Source organism: Mustela lutreola, chromosome 1 (assembly GCF_030435805.1).
Source record: "Mustela lutreola isolate mMusLut2 chromosome 1, mMusLut2.pri, whole genome shotgun sequence".
Lineage (NCBI taxonomy): Eukaryota > Metazoa > Chordata > Mammalia > Carnivora > Mustelidae > Mustela > Mustela lutreola.
In genome coordinates this window covers 72,777,890-72,798,083 of record NC_081290.1, presented here as the reverse complement: position 1 = coordinate 72,798,083, position 20,194 = coordinate 72,777,890, and positions in this window count along the sequence as shown.

Sequence of the window (20,194 nt, the reverse complement as noted above, 5' to 3'; positions counted from 1 at the left end):
CTGGGTGGCTCAGTGGGTTAAGCCTCTTCCTTCGGGTCAGATCATGATCTCAGGGTCCTGGGATCGAGCCCCAAACCGGGCTCTCTGCTCAGCGGGAAGCCTGCTTCCCCCTCTCTCTCTGCCTGCTTACCTGTGATGTCTGTCTGTCAAATAAACAAATAAATTATTTTAAAAATAAATAAGTAAATAATAAAAATAAATAAAAATAAAAAATTTTTAGTTTATTCAAAATTCAGATTTAACTGAGCATTTGCATCTGATTTACTACATCCAGAAATGGTAAACATCAGGTTTCAGAATTGGAGGAAAGGCTAATTGAGAGTGCTATTATCTAGAGGAGAGCTGACAAGTTCAGGATAATCAAACACATGAGAGAGCCACTATAAGCTACATTGTCAGTCCACTAATTTAAAAATGGGACATGTATTTGTTAGTATCAACTAGTACTTGCCATTGGTACAGGTCATTCTGGGTATAGTCAAGAAACAATAATCATAGATGAAGAGAGTATGATGGAGAAAAAAAAGCATTAGAGTCAAGTACAACAAGATTTCCAAGATACATAAAGTAAAAAAGGCAAAGTGCAGAGTAACGTATACATACGTATACATACGTTTCTGCTTGCATACGTGTTTGTATGCATATGGCGCATCTGGAAAGAAATACTGAGAAACGTGACAGAGATGGTCTCTGTCAATGGACAGTGGAAGAAGAGAGGCTACTTTTCCCACTCTACCACCTTTGTAGGAGCCAGCAGCGGACCACTCTTTTTTTATTTTTTAATTTTTTATAAACATATATTTTTATCCCCAGGGTACAGGTCTGTGAATCACCAGGTTTACACACTTCACAGCACTCACCAAAGCACATACCTTCCCCAATGTCCATAATCCCACCCCTTTCTCCCAAACCCCCTCCCCCCAGCAACCCTCAGTTTGTTTTGTGAGATTAAGAGTCACTTATGGTTTGTCTCCCTCCCAATCCCATCTTGTTTCATTTATTCTTCTCCTACCCACTTAAGCCCCCATGTTGCATCACCACTTCCTCATATCAGGGAGATCATATGATAGTTGTCTTTCTCCGCTTGACTTATTTCGCTAAGCATGATACCCATGTTGTCGCAAATGGCAATATTTCATTTCTTTTGATGGCTGCATAGTATTCCATTGTGTATATATACCACATCTTCTTGATCCATTCATCTGTTGATGGACATCTAGGTTCTTTCCATAGTTTGGCTATTGTGGATATTGCTGCTATAAACATTCGGGTGCACGTGCCCCTTTGGATCACTACGTTTGTATCTTTAGGGTAAATACCCAATAGTGCAATTGCTGGGTCATAGGGCAGTTCTATTTTCAACATTTTGAGGAACCTCCATGCTGTTTTCCAGAGTGGCTGCACCACAGCGGATCACTCTTAAGACAGAACACTTTGGCATCAAGAGTATTTTGAGTTAAAAAGCAATCAAAACCCATCAGATTCAGGAAAAGCTCTACCTTCTCCACAAACTGCCTAAAGTAATTTAGATAGAGGACCTGCTCCAGGAAGAGAGCTATCACCAATGATAACTGTACTATCATATGAACTAGGTGTAGGACCCGAGAACAAGCTAATAAGGCTTGTGTGATCAAAGTCCTCCCGTTGTCCCATTGTTTCTGTATGGTCCAGCAAACATTTATTTACCAAACATTTACCCTTTCTCATCTTCCTGAGGATTGCGTTCCTTTCCTTTGAAGTCCAAGATGTCTACCCCCTCTCCTTAGTTCAGGATGATATATATATATATATATATATATATATATATATATCCTTTTGCTTGACTATCTTTAGAATTTCCATGTCTGTATGGGTTCCCCATACATATACTATTATATTTTATTTTCTCCTGTTAATCTGCCTCACGTCAGTTTGATTCTTAGTCCAGCTAGAAGAATCTTGAAGGGGACAGGACATTCTTGCTCCCTGACACCTTACATGCTTTTTTTGTTTGTTTGTTTTTTATCATATGAATATATTTGTCATTCAAAAAGTTAATCTTTTTTAAGGATTTTATTTATTTGTTTTAGGGAGAGGGGCAGAGAGTGAAGGAGAGAATCTAGAGAAGGCTCCCCACTGAGCACAGAGCCTGACCTGGGCTCCATCCCAAGATCCCCAGATCATGACCTGAGCCAAAATCAAGAGTCAGACGCTTAACTGAATGAGCCACCCAGGCACCCCCCAAATATTAATCTTTTTAAAATAACACCACTTCCTACTGAAAAGAACCATGCCTCCTTAAAGAAGCGGAGGCTTCTGGCATTGGGGCAGGGAACGTGCACAAGGAGCCTGCAACGTGTTGTTGTGCCAGAATATGAAGCTGAGCCCCCCAGATGGTAGGAATATGAGGAGGGAATCGCGAGCTAGCTTGAAGGGTCTACTACTGGCAAAAGACGCTACCGTTTAATTACGAAAATAAATAAATACTTAAAATAATGACTTTTACCCTGTTAGAGTAAACTGAGTATCCATGAGCTAATACTCACACATACGAACATGCATATTCACTTACATTCATACATTCCCTGGTGAGGGAAAAGGGAAAGCTCTTCTTTAAATTAGAATGCCAATTAATAAATGTGGACCGAAAGATGGAGCCAAATTTCTTATTTTATAAAAATCACAGTCGTAGTTGACTTAGGACAAAATCATCAACAGATGCTGCTTTGCAGAAGCTATTGAGTTCCAGATCTTGTGTGGATTAGATAATTTATCTCCTTTGACTAATACTATATATGTAATATACTAATATTATATGTTATATATGTGTATGTGTACATATATATATGGGGGGAGTTATCTGTTAGGATTAGGTTCAACTGAATATAAAAGAACTTTCTCCCTCCTGTTGTATTTTTTGTTATTTGTTATTGTGGTGGTGGTGTTTTGCTTTGTTTGCAGGCTCAGTGTGGAGCCTGATATGTGGCTCGATCTCACGACCCTGAGATCATGACCCGAGCCAAAGTCAAAAGCTGGATGCTTAGTCAATTGAACCACACAGGTGCCCCCCATATATTTTTTTAATAGCTCATTTTCTCTCATGTAAAACGTGACCTTATGTAAGCAGTTCTGAAGTAGTATGCCAGCTCCATAAAATGGTCCTTTTAGTGTCCTTTCAGTTTCGTTTCACTATTTATCCAAGTGTTACCCTTGTCCTCATGGTTCAAAAGGACTTCCAGAGCTCCAGTCATCACACCTGCATTCCAGGAAATACATGGAGAATTCTCCACATAACCCGTCCTTCCACACCTTGTTAACCCATCTTCAGTCATATGGCCCTACCTTCATACAAAGAAGGCTGGTAAATGTAGTCTTTGAGCCCAGGATATAATCTACTAAAACTCCAGGTGCTGTTACTCAAGGGGAAGGAGGAAATAAATAGCCATTCTAAGACAGACATCACTGAAACCATTTTATAGTTGAGGAAACTGAAGCTCAGACTGGTTAAATAACTTGCCCACGGTCACGTAGCTTGTAGGAGCTACTGCTGGAATTGCACCTCAGATCTCTCTCATTCCAAAGCCAGCAGCCTTCCCAACACCCACTCCTAGCCTGGCTCATCCTCAGCACAAGAGTTTGGAGCTGGGCACCATGCCAGCTCCTCTGAAGGTAATGAAGGAGAGTCAGAAGACAGGCAGGCAAGCAGGAACAAGGGGCCCCTGCCCTAAGAGGAAACCACCCTTAAAAGGCTTTTACGCCAGCCTGGAAGAAGCCCGCCAACCTTTCCCACATGACAGGTAGATGACAAAAACCTGATTGGGTGATAGGCACACAGAGATTTAATCAGATTAAAACAATCCACTAACAAGTCCATAAGCCCCTCACATCCCAACCCCTCCACTCCTGACTTAGAAACTCCAGTGGCAGCCCTCTTGGGTCCCTTCCATCTTCTGGAGCTTTATACTCTCCCTCAATAAACCTTGCTTTGCTGCCCAGCACTCTGTTCTGCCTCTTCCTCCTTCAAAGCGTCTTGACCAAGAACCACAGGCAGCAAAGGAAAAGAAATCCTGTAACAAAGCCACACGTCGCAAGGAGCACACTCATGCGATACACAATTTACTGCAGGATTTAGGAATAAAATAAGTTTACTTGAAACAAGCATAGACATGGTGTATGAGACCAAATTCATATCTATTTTTATGATGAAACAAGAGACTTGGAGAAATACTACAATGCATCAGTTGCTGTGGTCTGCCCTGCACAGTTTCCACTATGCTCTCCTTCTTGTTACTACACGTCTAGTTAACAGCTTTCTGTTTTCTGACCTTATCAGCTGCAGAGTGTACTCTGCGTGGAACCTACAGCCTCTACATCCCCGTAGTACTCACGTCTTACATAGTATTGATTTTTATGGGCTGCTGTTAAAAAGAAACCTACAGACCCAAGATGGTGCCACATGGGCCAGGCTGAGGCACCAAACAGGCTTAATACCTACTTGCAGTTTCAACCTCTCCTATAACTGTAAGTCTTAATGGATAATTTTCCCAGAAATACCAATAAGGTAATCTGCCCCTAGGGTATTCACCATCCCCCCCCAACACACACACACACACACAATGAGGTCTGCGTAATAAGACCCTTGCCCGCCCTACTGAGGGAGGGTAGGTGATCTGGCCTGACACCAGCCTTTTCTTTTGCTAATATTCTTGCCCCACCCTCCTTCTTAGTAAAACCTTCAATTTTGTACTGCTCAGGAGCTGTTCTCTACTTGATAGATGGGATGCTGCCCAATTCATAAATCATTTGATAACTCCAATTAGCTCTTCAAATTAACTTGATTCAGTTTTGTTTTTTAACATAGCCAATTGATTTTTTTTAACTTAGATTTTTAATAGAACTGTTCTGATACTTTTAAAAGTTGGAAAATGACCAGAGATTGCATTTGGAAACAGTCCCTATATAATAATATTATTATTGCTACAAAATATAAATTCCCAATCATTTCACATAGCCTTAAGAATATCTGCTGATTTGCAAGGAAGGGTCTCGATTCTGATAAATAATTCTATGTGACCCTGAAGGCAGGCATACAGTCTTAACTCATGATTACACTCAGAGCCTAGCAGTTCCTTTGATGCTAAGTTTCCAGACAAAGTTTCCTGCAGATATATCTTTCATGGGTGGAACTTTTAATTGTAGAGCTTCATGTGGCCGATGAGATCCTATTATGATGTCTGCTTAAAGGCTGTGTTTCAATTTTAAATAAAGCCTTGGTAGAATACTAACAATTTTGGTGTTTGCTCCCTGCAATTATTATACAAGCTAATGAAAAGTTTAAGAATACAATTTGGAGGACTATCAAATTGGTTCCAGACATCTGATGGAGAGGTATGCAAATGAGAAGATTGAGCTATACATAGAAAACATATTTTTTTAAAGCACAGATATGCAAGGGCTTATCAAAGTATACCAAAGTTTGATTATAATGAGATAAATGGATTATAATTTATATGGACAAGTAGCTCAGAGACTTTCCAATGTTAACAAAAATCAGCTTGGTCAGTTTGCCTTAGGACTAACACAGTTTTTCAAGGTGGTTGGGTAGGGAAAACGGAGAGGAGGGAACATGTAAAATATTAGACATGGGAAATTGCACTTTCTGATAGCTTGGGCTCTTATAAATAGATGATATTTAAGCCAAACAAAAAAGTAAGATTAGGGCCATTGCATTTGCTACACTGGAAGACAGAATATTTAGACACTGGGGAAAAAATGTCTAAGAACGTCCTGAAAGTCACAGAAGTTCTGTCCTTTGGGATCCAAGATTCCAGATTCTAGGTTGACCCTGTCACTAACACAGTTTAGGTGCACTCAACCAGGATTTAGCATAAGGCAGGAAAACCATAAACTTTTAAGTCAGTATTAGGTGAACAAAACCAGATCTCAAAAAAGATCTAGGAAAAGGTTGGTTATAATTATATCTCTGATGAATGTAAATGCTGAATTTCACTGAACTTAAGAAATCATCTCAAAGTCTGAGGTATTGAAAGGTGAAGGGGGAAAAAAAATCAAACCCATATCTTAGAATTGATGACACACAGTGTGTGAGACAAGGACTGGACTGAAGCACACATTTCCTTGACACACATTTCTTTGGGAAAGAAGCCAAAGAGAAATGTATGTAAAAACATAATGACAATTGTTTTAGGGAGCAGAAATGTTGGTAGGACAAGACTCAGAACTGGGTATGTGCTCAGAACAACTGTAGGCCAGGTTAATTAGGATCTTTGATAGGAGGACTATTATTATACTAGAGTCCATTACAAAGAGGATCTGTGTCAGTCTGTAGGCCCTGTGAAGTCATTAATTTGTACGGAAATAGTCACACCTAGCTCTAAACCCACTGCATTAGTCTTAGAGATCCACAGAGAAACTTTTTCAACTGGTTTCTTATTCCCAAAAAACACCTCCAAGGAAGTGTGGAAGCCACATGGTCATTTTAGGGTATGTTATAGGGTTGATTTTTTGTTTTTGTTTTTGTTTTTTATTGTTACAGGTTACATTGTTCACTGATGGACACTGGGGATTCAAATAAGTTTTGGTTGCCATGGTAGGCCTGGGATTCTGTCAGGTGGATACTGATAACTCTAGTCAAAAGGATTCTATCCTGGGGCGCCTGGGTGGCTCAGAGGGTTAAGCCTCATGACTTTAGCTCAGGTCATGATCTCAGGGTCCTGGGATTGAGCCCCACATTGGGCTCTCTGCTCAGCAAGGAGCCTGTTTCCCCACTCTCTCTGCCTGCTTGTGATCTCTGTCTGTCAAATAAATAAATAAAATCTTTTTTTAAAAATGGATTCTATCCTATCATGTTTATATTCATAATTACAGTATAATATTTTCTCTGCTTATTTATATTTATATTATATTTATTTATTATATTTTGCATGACTGATTTGGACTATTGCTTTTAATATTCTAAATTTCCAATCTCATCAACTGTCTGTATAACTGAGACCTTCTATATTTTGCTACTTTGCTATCAATAAAGAGGAGTTCTGCATAATAATAGGGCCATGCAACCAAAAGCCTAGAAGATAGAATGCTCTTAATTGTCTAGCTGCCTGCGTTGTCCGAACCTGGTTTGTTGGGCACATATCGTGGAGATGGAAGAACAGTTGTCTGTGGCAGAAAGCCCAAGATGGCATCCCAACTCTCTTTGCTTTCCTACACAACATAATCTCTGGTCTAATTTCTCGAGAGAGAAAACTACCCTGACTATAATGCTGACAGGGTAGTGTGAGACCTGGGAAAGATAGAGAAGACTGGACTCTATAGAGAAAGTACAGGGCAAAACTGCCGGCTGCTCAACAGAATATAACATAATTGGAAACGCTATTGTAGGAATTGGTCTGGCTACCATTGTGCAGAAAATAGACAAGAGTAGACAGGGAACTTACAGTTTAAAAACAGGTCACACAAAAGCAAAACAATGACATCAATCAATCAGAAAGTACACCATGAGGGGAGCCTGGCTGGCTTAGTTGGTAGAACAGGGGATCCTTAACCTCAGGATTGTGGGTTCAAGCTCCATGTTGGTCAAGGAGACTGCTTAAAAAAAAGAAGGAAGGAAGGAAAGAAGGAAGGGAGGAAGAAAGAATTGTGATGTAATGCTGAGGAATTTCCCAATGAAATTAATATTGTTGAATATCTACTATGTGCTAGACTCTATTGCTGAGGGTATTTTTCTTATCTCATCTAATCCTAACATTAACTGTAAAATTGGTATGGCTGCTCTCATTATTCAGATGAAGAATGTAGTTCCATGAAATTATGTAATTTTCCCAATGTCATTCGGTTTCTGGATGGTAAAACTGGAATCCAAATCCAGACAGACTGATTTCAAAGCTATTGCTCTTTCCACAAAACCAGATAGTCCTTGTACTCTAAAAACTGCAATATATTGCTGAGAGAAATTAAAGGATACCTAAATAAATGGAAAGATGTCCACATTCATGGATCAGAAGATTTAATATTGTTAAAATAGCAATACTACACAAATTGATCTACAGATTTACACATTCCCTATCAAAATCCCAGCTAGCTTTTTTTGCAGAAATTGTTAAGTTGATCCTAAAATACAGACAGAAATCCAAGGGACCAACAATAGTCAATACAATCTTGAAAAACAACAAAGCTTAAGGACTCATGCTTTCCAATTTCAAAACTTACCACAAAGTTACAGTAATCAAGACAGTCTGGGGGCACTTGGTTGGCTCAGTTGGTTGAACCTCCAGCTGTTGATTTTAGCTTAGGTCATGCTCTTGGAGTCAGTAGACTGAACGCGGTATTGGGCTCCACAAGGAGGGCAGGGCCAACTTAAGATTGTCTCTTTCCCTCTCTCTCTGCCCCTCCCCTGCAAAAGTCCGGTACTGGCAAAAGGATAGACCTATATGAATCAATGGAATAGAACTGAAAATCCAGAAATAAACCCTTAGGTTCACGGCCAAATGATTTTTCAAGAAGAGTGCCAAAACAATTTGAAGTTGGACCCTTACCTAACACCATACACAAAAATGAACTAAAAAATGGATCATAGAGAGGCACCTGGCTGGCTCAGTTAGAAGAGAATGTGACTCTTAATGCCAGGGTTGTGAGTGTTTAGGCTCTATGTTGAGTGTAGAGATTACTTCAAAACAAAACAAAACAAACAAACAAAAAAGCTACAAAGCTCTTAGAAAAAATATAGGGGTAAGTCTATGTGACTTTGGATTAAGTAATGGTTTCTTAGATATTAAACCACTAGCACAAGTGATAAAACAAATACTTTCAAGTCCATCAAACTTTAAAAGTTTTGTGCTTTAAATAGTACCATCAAGAAACCAAAAAGACAGCCCTAGAATAGAAAAAAATATGTGAAAATTATATATCTGATAAAGGCCTTCTATAAGGAACATAAGAATAAAACTTACCACTTAGTAATGAAAAGACAAATCATCCAATTTTTTTCAGTTCAAAAATATGAAAAAACATACCCCTGATCACCACTAATCAAAAACAACAAAATATCAGTTCACACCCACTAGCTAAAGTGGTTATAAACAAAAAACAGAAAGTAACAAGTCCTGCTAAGGACAGGGAAAACGGGAACTTTCCTACACTGCTGGTGGAATGTAAAATGGTACAGCTGCCTTGGAAAACAGTTTGACAGTCCCTCAAAAGGCTAAATATAGAGTTACCATATGGCTCAGCCATTCCATTCTTATGTATAAATACAAGAGAAAGGAAAACATATGTCCACACAAAAACTTGTGCACACTTGTTCACAACGGCATTATTCATAATAGCCAAAAAGCAGAAACAACTCAAATATAGCAACTGATGAATGGTAAACGACATGCAGTACAACTTTACAATAGAATATTTTTGGGGCATGACAAGGAATAAAGTACTTGAATCTTGAAAACATTATGCTAAGTGAAAGAAGCAGCCCCAAAAGACTACATATTGCATGGCTCTGCTTATATGAAATGTCTACAGTAGGGTAATCTATAGAGACAGAAAGCAGATTCATGGTTGCCTGGGAATGGGAGATTCATGGAGAAATGAAGAGCAACTACTGTATCTATGGGATTTCTTTTTAGGGTTATCAAAATGCTTTAAAACTGATTGGCATGATGGTTGCACAGTTTTGCGAGTGTATTAAAAACCACTGTATTGTATACTTTAAATCGGTGAGCTGTATCGTATTTATCTCAATAAAGGTGTTAAAAAGAAAGCCCTAAATCGCCTCTTTGTTTACATTTTCAAGCAGAGGTCCAAATATTGAGTTGACAACTAGTCATTCCGTTTCCCCTTACCATCAGTATTTTCAGATTATCTTTTCTTTTCTTTTTTTAAATTATAGTCAGTACTGAGGAATTGAATCTTGAGGCTCTGGTTAGATTCTAAAGTTGGGGTTTTTTTTTTCCTTTCTTTTTTAAGATTTATTTATTTATTTTAGAGACAGAAAGCATGTGATTTGGGGATGGGGCAGAGGCAGAGGCAGAGAGAGAGAGAAAGAGAGAGAGAATAATCAAAGAGACTCCCCACTGAGCGTGGAGCCCAATGGAGGGCTCAATTCCAGGACCCTGAGACCACGACCTGGGTGGAAATCAAGAGCTGGCCACTCAACTGACTGAGCCACCCTGGCAGTGGCTTGATTTTTTAGAAAGTCTGTAAACCTAACTCCCAATCCCTGTTGAGCTTTTATCAGCCTAACCTTATGGATCTCAGTTTTCTCATTTGTGAATAAAAAAGATTGTGCAGATGATCTCTGAACGTTCTTCCTGTGACACTAGAAGAGCTTGGACTCTGTCAGTGGAAGTGCTGGTTTTCTTTTTCTCCTCAGAGCCTGGGTGATTCAGTCCCTTAAGCGTTCAGCTCAGGTCATGATCTCCGGGTCCTGGGATATAGCCCTGCATGCCTCCAGCTCCCTACTCAGTGGGGAGTCTGCTTCTCCCTCTCCCTCCTGCTGCTACTCTCATTCTCTTTCTCTCTCTCTCATAAATAAATACAATCTTAAAAAAAAAAAAAAAAAAGACCCAAACAGACAAAACCTGATATGATTTCAATTTACTTAGATGATTAGCAGGGTCAATTATGAAAAACCTCTAGCAGATGCATAACAATGTGAGTTTAACATTGTGGAGGTCAATTACCTAGGAGTCACACTAGAACAGTTAATCAAGTCTCCAGTAGTTGTATTCATTTCTTATTTCTATCCTGTTTATAAATGACCAATCAAGAAAATTAGAAAAACATATCCAAATAGGGGGAGGGGGAGCCCAACCTTCGAAGATAATCACTATTAATTTTTCCATGTGTTTTCTTCCAATAATTTTGCCCTGTAGTTTGTTGTTATTTTTTTTTCCACTTAACACTATAAGCATTTCTCCATGTCACTAAGTAGTTCTTATAAACATCATTTAATGCCAGTGGAGGTTTGTTTAACCATTGCCTTATCACTGGGCAGGTAGAATGCTTCCAGTTTTCCCTATGTGGAGTAATGGTAAAAAGAGATTAATATCTTTACACAGAAAGCTTTTGGTATTTAGATTATTTCCTGGAATAGATTCTGGTTCCTAAGAATTAAAACTAATGAATCAAAGGACATGACCATTTCATAGCATTTTTCAGGAAGTTGTACCAATTCACATTTATATTGAGACGTGATGTTATTAATGTAATTCATGTACCAGGACCCACAAACTGGAGCTTGTCCCAGGCCAAGTCACAAATCTAAACTTAAGTCAGCCTGCACAGGAACGCCTGTCGAGGAAACCCAGCATACACCAATCATAATCATCCAACTCAGCGTTAGCTAGCTTACCTTACCCTAGAAAACAGGACCTTCCTGCCTTATAAGGAAATCCCTGACATGGCTAATCATGCTGTCCGTCTATGGCTCTGCGAGACTCGCTCTTGTCCCAAATCCCTGAGGAAGAGCATTCTATCACTTGTGAAGCACTGCACTTCCCTAGACATACATAGATTGTTCTCCCTTGAATAAAGGACATCAAACTGATTACTGAATTATTGTAGTTTTGTCATTTGACAGGGATAATTAAGATAGATTTAGTGTGCTACAACGTATAATTTAAAACCTGAAATTTCTAAGTTAGGTTTTCATCATTGAAATATTTACTGGGGCATCTGTGTGGCTCAGTCAGTTAAGGATCTGACTCTTGATTTAGGCTCAGGTTGTGAGATCAGGCCCCGCATCGGGCTAACACTCAGCATGGAGTCACCTTGTCCCTCTCCTTCTGCTCCCCTTTCCACCTCTCCCGATGAGTACACATGTGCGCTCTCTCTCTCAAATAAATAAATAAAAAGCTTTAAAAAAGATAAATATTTACTTATTTATTGTTCATTGTCTATATATCCCCATTAGAATATAAGCTCTACAAGGGCAGGAATCTTGGTTTATTGATATATCTCAAACATCTAGAACAGTGCCTGACAGATGGAAGACATTTAAATATTTATTTCAAGAACAAATGAAATAAGGAAAAGTTTGTTTTTTAATCATTATTATTATCAGTTCCAACACTCAAGCGGCAAGTTTCGATTGCTGGTGGTAATAGCACTGGAAAGAGAATACGTTCCTATATCCATCATTGTCTGGTATTATTTATCATACCACAATTGAAGTTTTAGTTGTTTATTACATGCTGACTTCAAATACAAAATTTGCATTCCTTAGTGCCCATATGTAGCAGAAGCTACTAGTTCCCAATCTAATTTCAGTTTCTCTTGCTTTTTTGAAGACAATGTGCTCGCTATGGACAGGTATAGAAATGACTGGGGGTATATACATGGACATTTTTGGAAGTCCTTTTAGGAAAGCTCTTTAAAATGAGAACAAATAGCTGGTGTGATCCTTTATTTTTCTTCTGCTGCTTGCTGCCTACAATGTGTACATGATATTTCCAACAGCCCCATTTTTTTTATTTAAGATTTTGTTTATTTGTCAGAGAGAGAGCACGCACACACAAGCAGGGGGAGCGGCAGGCAGAGGGAGAAGCAGGCTCCCTGCTGAACAGGGAGCCCGATGCGGGGCTCCATTCTAGAGTCCTGGGATCAAGCCCTGAGCCAAAGGCAGATGCTTAACTAACTGAGCCACCCAGGCGCCCCTCAACAGCCCTATCTTGTACAATGAGGTAAGCTGAAGGATGAAAACTCTGTTCAGTGGATGATAGAGCAGAAAAATATAAGGAATTTTTGCAGGATTCCTTTTTCTTCAGTGCCTGTGGTTCTTGTCATGCCACTTCAAGGATTGAAGGGGTAGACCAGACAGAGTGGTAGGTAGCAAAGCAAGGTTTATAGAGGGATAATACAAAGCTCCTGAAGAGGAAGGGGACCCAAGAGTGCAGCCACTGATAGTTTCTAAGTCTAGCAGGTTATTATGGGCTTGTTAGTGGGTTGTTTTAATCTGATTAAGCCTCTGCGTGCCTGTCACCCAATCAGGTCTTTGTCATCCACCTATGACATAGGAAAGGGTGGAGGACTTCTTTCCAGGCTGGTGTAAAATCCTTTTAAGGGTGGTTTTCTTTTAGGGTAGGGGCCCCTTGTCCCAGCTTGCTTTCCTTCCGGTTATCCATCAGACTCAGAAGCTCTGGTGACATGGAGAGGTAAAAGGAGATTTCAAAACAGGTCAAGCGAGCCTACTAAGAGTTTCTTTTAATTCCGGTCAGGAGGCCATAAGGGAGGAATTTATGCACTTCCTCTTCAGAGAAACCATGAACTTTTTGCCAGCAGCAGGCCTTCTGCCTGGACTTAACTCCATTCTCACCAGGACACCTGAATTCTTCCTTTACATTTCTCACTTCTAAAGGAGCCAGCACAATTTGGGGACCACTTACCATCTCTCTTTTGCATACTTACCCAATCAATCCCAGTTAACCTAGTTTGAATCCCCGTTTTGCTTCCAGATCCTAAATGAGAGCTGCACTCGTGGCCTTTTATCTTAGTAACTCTGCCCCTTCCTAAAAAAAAAAAAAAAAAAAAAAAAAAAAAAATATATATATATATATGTAGGGGCACCTGGGTGGCTCAATCTGTTAAGCAACTGCCTTCAGCTCAGGTCATGATCCCAGGATCCTGGGATCAAGTCCTGCATCAGGCTTCCTCTACCTGCCATTCTGCCTACTTGTGCTCACTCTGTCAAGTAAATAAATTTTTTTAAATCTTAAAAATTTAAAAAAAAAATTGGGGGGGCACCTGGGTGGCTCAGTGGGTTAAGCCGCTGCCTTCGGCTCAGGTCATGATCTCAGGGTCCTGGGATCGATTCCCGCATCAGGCTCTCTGCTCAGCGGGGAGCCTGCTTCCTTCTCTCTCTGCCTGCCTCTCTGCCTATTGTGATCTCTCTCTCTCTCTCTCTCTGTCAAATAAATAAATAAAATCTTTAAAAAAAAATTTTTTTAAGAAAAATAAATAAGGAGAGGGGGACCTGCATGGCTCAATTGGTTAAGTGTCTGCCTTCGGCTCAGGTCCTGATCTCTAAGTCCTGGGATCCAGCCCCAGGGCAGGTTCCCTACTCAGTGGAGTCTACTTCTCCCTCTGCCCCTTCCCTTGCTCCATTTCTTACTCACACTCTCTCTCTCTACCTAAAATCTTTTTTAAAATAATAAATAAATAAAAATAAGGAGAAATCGACCACATCTCCGGCCACACCATTGTCTCTGTATTGCCTGCTTTTGACCTCATTCCTCTCCTTGGGTCGAAATGGACTCCAACCGCTCCTGCTCCATCCGGGCTCCTACACAGGCAAAGGGGCAAATGTGCCCCCTGCCAACAGAGCTGCTGCCCCTGCTGCCCCGCAGGCTGTGCCAAGTGTGCTTCGGGCTGCCTCTGCCAAGGAGGCATCGGCAAGTAAAGCTGCTGTGCCTGACGTGGGTGAGAACCCATTCCAGATGTAAACAGAGCAACATATACAAACCTGCAGTTTTGAAACATTTTTCCATTTTACCCTGTTTGCTACATTCCTGTTTCTAAGAAACATGTGAATCATAATAAAACTTGGTGAGCGAAAACAATAATAAAATCCTTTGCTTTATGTTCTTATCTTTTAAAGAATAAGATACGGGCTTCTTATTACAAGCTATTGCCATGTTTTAGTTTTAATCATAAGAAGGAATATTGGGTCTATAAACAGGAAGCTGGGAATACTAATAATTTCATACGGCATCAGTGGACCTTACTTCCACGAGTAAGACTATAAAATACCTCTGGATGTTGGAACACAAGAATAAAGAGCAAATCTGATGGTTCCTTGCGGCCAAACTGGGTAAGAGATTAAAATCTAATTTCTGGTCATGGACTACTGCAAGAGTTTGAGTGTCCATTACAGAGTCAAAGAAAAAAGGGAGGTTTTTTTGAAATTTGCTTTTTTATTTATAGCTGTGTAAGTCTGTCCTCCAAGAAGTAGAGGCCAAGAATAATTAACTGTCTACAGTAACCTGATTTACTGTTCCATGTCTTTATTAGCATAACTTTACTATCTCAGGATACTCTTGCCCAGGCAAATGGCTTTACTGTTCATTCCAGAACTTGTTTGAAAGATCATCAACTCTGCAATAGAAAGCATCAACATTTTTCCTACCAACACTCTTCTGACTCCTGGTCTCCTAATCCTTCCCTTGCCATTTCCACCAATCCTAAATCACAGTCATATCACAATTTGTACCTAATAGCCTCGTTGACAGTCCTGCTTTAAACCAAACTTCAAGATCTCCCTAAAAACAGGGCTCGCCCTTCCCCCTTTGAGACACAACAAAGCTCTGTTGAGATGGTAATTCTTCTGAGTGAGACAGTGAACAATAAACTCAGTTTTATCTTTGGTGATATTTGGGAACAGGCCTTTAATACATGCAAAGGTTCTGTCAGGGCAAGTTCTGTGAAGGAAACCGGAAGGACCTGGAGGAGGCTGAGAGAGCTGCCATCCTGCAGAAGGTCTGCGGCAGCATACAGGTAACTTGGGAAGGGAGGAAAAGGAAAAAGGAACGTTAGATGGCAATGCAGTTCTCAGGGAATTTGCTAAGGCCAGTGTGGGGTTATGGAGCCAATTCAATTACTTCTCAAAGTAGTCCAACATTTTGCAGGAGCCTGACTGCCTTGGTGACCCTGGCAAGCTCAGTACCCACCAGCTGCACTGTGGGAAGCAAGACCCCAGCACCACAGCAGTGATGGGGGTCAGAGCAATCACACCTTTGCAGTCATAGCATGTATAAGAAAACACATTCTCCTGACTGAGGATGCCTGATGAGTCCAGTCTCTGAAAAGATAACTTATAAAAATGTGACCTTCTGAGAAAAAACATATAACAAATGAAAAAACTCCAAAGGAGACTAACATAGATTTTTGAGTGAATATATTAGCTATACAAAAAATCTAGTCAAAGCAACTGGGATTTTTCTGCACTTTTAAATATGCTCAAAACAATATCAGTTATTAAATTCAGTTTATTAGGGCATGTGGGTAGACTCGGTCATTTAAGTGTCTGAATCTTGATCTGGGCCAGGTCTTATCTCCGGGTTGTGAGTTCAAGCCCTGCATTGGGCTTCATGTTAAAATACTTAAAATAAATTAAAAATAAAAATAAAATAAAATACTTAAAAATAAATTTAGTTTACTAATTCAGTTATTAAAAACTAAAGAATAGGGCACCTGGGTGGCTCAGTGGGTTAAAGCCTCTGCCTTCAGCTCTGGTCATGATCCCTGGGTATTGGGATCGGGCCCCACCCCTGCATTGGGCTCTCTGCTCAGTAGGGATCCTGCTTCCTCCTCTGTCTCTGTCTGCCTCTCTGCCTACTTGTGATCTCTGGCAAATAAATAAATAAAACCTTTAAAATTAAAAAAAAAAAAAAAAACCTAAAGAATAACTTACAGTAATAGAATCTGAGAGTTCTTACTACTTTGTTTCATTTTGTTTGACTACTCATCAACGGATATATTTCCAGTCCCTGACAGTGCTATGGGCTGAATTGTGTCCCCCAAAATTCATACACTGAAGTCATAACACCAACATCACTCTATTTGGAGATAAAGCCTTTAGGAAAGTAATTAAGGTTAAACTGATGAAGGATAGTTGGAAGGTGGCCCCCATCCTAAGAGGAATCCTCCCATTAAAGGATTTTACACCAGCCTGGAAGGAGGCCTCCACCCTTTTTCCCTATGATAGGTGACAAAAATTTGATTAAATGACAGGTACAGGGAAGGTTAATCAGATTAAAACAGTCAGCCAACAAGCCCATAAAAACCCCTAGACTTAGAAAATCTGGTGGCAAACCCCTCTCTCCTTGGGAACCTTGTACTACCACTTTGTTCTATCACTTTGCTATCGTTCAATAAACCTGGCTTGGCTGGCTGCCCACCACTGTCTGGTCTACCTCTTCATTCTTTGAAGTGGCGTGACCAAGAACTGCGGGCACTGACGGAGAAAAAATCCTGTAACAAAATGAGGTCATAAAGATTGCACCCTAATCCAAAAAGACTGGTGGCCTTCCAAGAAGCAGAAGAGAGGACACTTGGCCGGTTCAGTTGATGGAGCATGTGACACTTGATCTTGGGATTGTGAGTTTGAGGCCCACGTTGGGCATACAGATTACTTTAAAAAAAAAAAAAAAAAGAGGAAGAAAGATTTCCTCTACCCCCCTCCAGCCTGCAAGTGTGCTCTTCTTATGTAGCTTTGCTTCAGACAGCTGATGTTAATAGAGATAACAGAACTGCTGGGCAAACAGGGCTAAGCAGAGAGTCTCAATAGTTTTTCAACTACAATGTCTCCTGTGTTTACTGGACACCTTCTCCTCCACTTCTATTTTGAGGCTGCTCCAATCTTAAGAGAAAAAGAAAACTCACATGGTGCTTTATCCCATTGTTTTTTATAGGTGTCCTGCCTTCCGGTCCCATTAATCAGCCATCTGATTTCTTCCACCATGACCACGCCTACCTAACTGTAAAAGTCAATGGATTCAGTCCCCACCTTGATCTCTTGGGAGCATTCATCATGGCTACACCCGTCTAGAAACTTTCTTACTTCTATGACACCGATCTCTCCTTGTTCTCTTCTGACCAAGTTTCAAGTCTTTCTCCCTTCTACCAATCTTTAAAGGTACTTGTCTCACAGGGATTTCTTTCTTTCTTTCTTTTAAGATTGTATTTATTTGTCAGAGAGTGCACACAAGCAGGGGGACCTATAGGCTGAGGAAGAAACAGGCTCCCCACTGAGCAAGAAGCCTGATGTGAGACTTGATCCCAGGACCCGGGTTGGGATCATGACCTAAGCCAAAGGCAGCTTGCTTCACTGACTGAGCCACCCAGGCTTCCTGCTTCACAGAGATTTCATCCTTAGTGCTTTTCTTATCTCACTCGAAAGTCTTTTCGTGAGTGACCTCACTATCCATGGCTTCAACTCTGGAGCTCTTGAAAGTGTTTGGCCCTGACCCTGTTATGGACTCTAAGTCCCTAGTTTTTATTTGTCTACAAAGTCACTCCACCTAGGTGTTCCGTGAGCACACCATAATTAAATGTTCTGACCTTAACTCAGTGCTTAAAAGGAGCATTTCCACCAGTTTTCCTTATCTGGTACTGTTATCCACTACCTAAGTCACACCTAGACTCTTGTCTTCTCCCTCGACCTTTAACCTGTCACTCAACCCTGTGGTTTCTCTTTCATACTTCTTAAACCCTTCTCTTTTCCACCATCACTGGCCCTAATCTATTTGCTGAAAGTAGAAGAGAGATGTCCATCAGGATCACCTGTGTAGTTCAAAAAAAAAGATTAATAAATAAGCATGCTTGCACTCCCCCTCCTCCCGAGATTCCAAACCAGCATATGCTCTTTTTCACCTGCACTGTTCTGATTCTTCCCAGGTCTCCAGTCCACCTTCCACACTGTTGACAGGATGATCTTTCAAAAACGCAACCTTAATAGTGCAAACTATCTGCTTATTTTTTCAGCGGTTCTTCAGAACCCTCAGGATAAAGTCCAAACTCTTCTGAAAACCTTTCGCACTTTGGTTCTTGCCCACAGCCTTCCACCTCATCTCCTGCCACTCCCTTATGGGCACTCTGCACTCAAGCCTTATCAAAGTGTGGTACTTTCTGTTCCTGGAGCATCCTTCCTTTCTTTGCCTTGCTATTCTCAGTGGATATCATCCCTCATCCCTTCCGGCTTAGAAGTCACTGTGTTCCAAATGCCTCTTCTGCCTTTTCCAGGCAGTTAGGCATTTTCTGTGTTTCCACAGTATCTTGTTCATATCATAATTCTATATTTATTATCGGATAATTATATTTGGTTTTACACAATGTCTCACCCACTAAACTGTGAACAGACTGTTCAGTTCATTTTTGTGTGCCATAATGCAGAGCCTGCACCTAATACATACTCAACAAATGTTTACTGAATGAATTTTTGAAGCAAGTTTTATGTTTTTGATTGCTTAAATCAGAAACACATTACATTAAAACACATTACAGTGTTTAATGTGTCATAAAAATAATAGTACTAACCCATTCTCAGGATAGAATTGTCCTTTGAAATCCTTTTAATGATGACAGTTTATATTTGAACAGTATTTTTAACTTTTCAAAGCACTTTTCCCCTAACACGTTTATTATGAGTATTTCCAAACATAGGGGGAAATAACAGTGAACACCCACATACCCATCACCTAAATTCTAATTTGACATTTTGTTGTACTTGCAAAACACTTTTTATGAGCGAATTTTATTATCACCCTTTATTTTATGTAATGACTAAAGTGTGATTCTATGTTTTATAGATAAGGAAACTGAGACCAAGAGGGCTTAATGACAGGTGCCTGGGTGGCTCAGTCGAAGCCATCTCTTCGGCTCAGATCATGATCTCAGGGTCCTGGGATCTGGCCCTGCTTTGGGCTCTCTGCTCAGTTAGGTAGCCTGCTTCCCCCTCTCTCTCTGCCTGTCTCTCTGCCTACTTGTGATCTCTTGTCAAATAAATAAATAAAATAAAATAAAAAGAGGGCTTAATGACTTGATAAGGTGATTATCTCCTAGAGTTGTGATCAACTTGTACCAGCTGACTCATCCATACTCTCTGAGTATTGGATATATAATCAGGGTCTGAAAAATATTTTCAATATTCTTGCTAATGAAAAGCTTCCAATGCCACAAGATAAGAGAATCAGCAAAATCATGGGAAAACCAACAAGAAAACATTTCTAACTCATAAGTCATCCAAAGAGGAATCCAGTCTTGGCCCACCCTCCCCCTCACTCGACTTCCATTCCTGGTTAGTCATTTCCTACCCGATGGGAGATGTTTCTTCCATCCATTCTTTTCCAGTACTAGATACAGATCTAGAATATCTTTCTTCTCAGCTGGTCTACTGTCTCCTGCCTTTTCATGTGCCAGAAACACATGATCTCCAATTAAAACACGACCCTAATCATATCTTTGTGTAGCCCACAAAACTTTAGTAAGTCACATTTCCTACCAAATTAAGTCTGGTATAATCTCTGCCATCCGAACCACAACCTATCTAAGCGTCTGTCTTCTTACTCCTTAGCTTCCATCCTACATAACTAAGAATTGTTTTTTCCCCAAACACACACACCCATGGCTTTATTTCCTTTCTTCTTGTATAAATAACCACCACTCCCCTCCCAAATTCCAGGTGTGTTAAATTCTAGACCTCCTA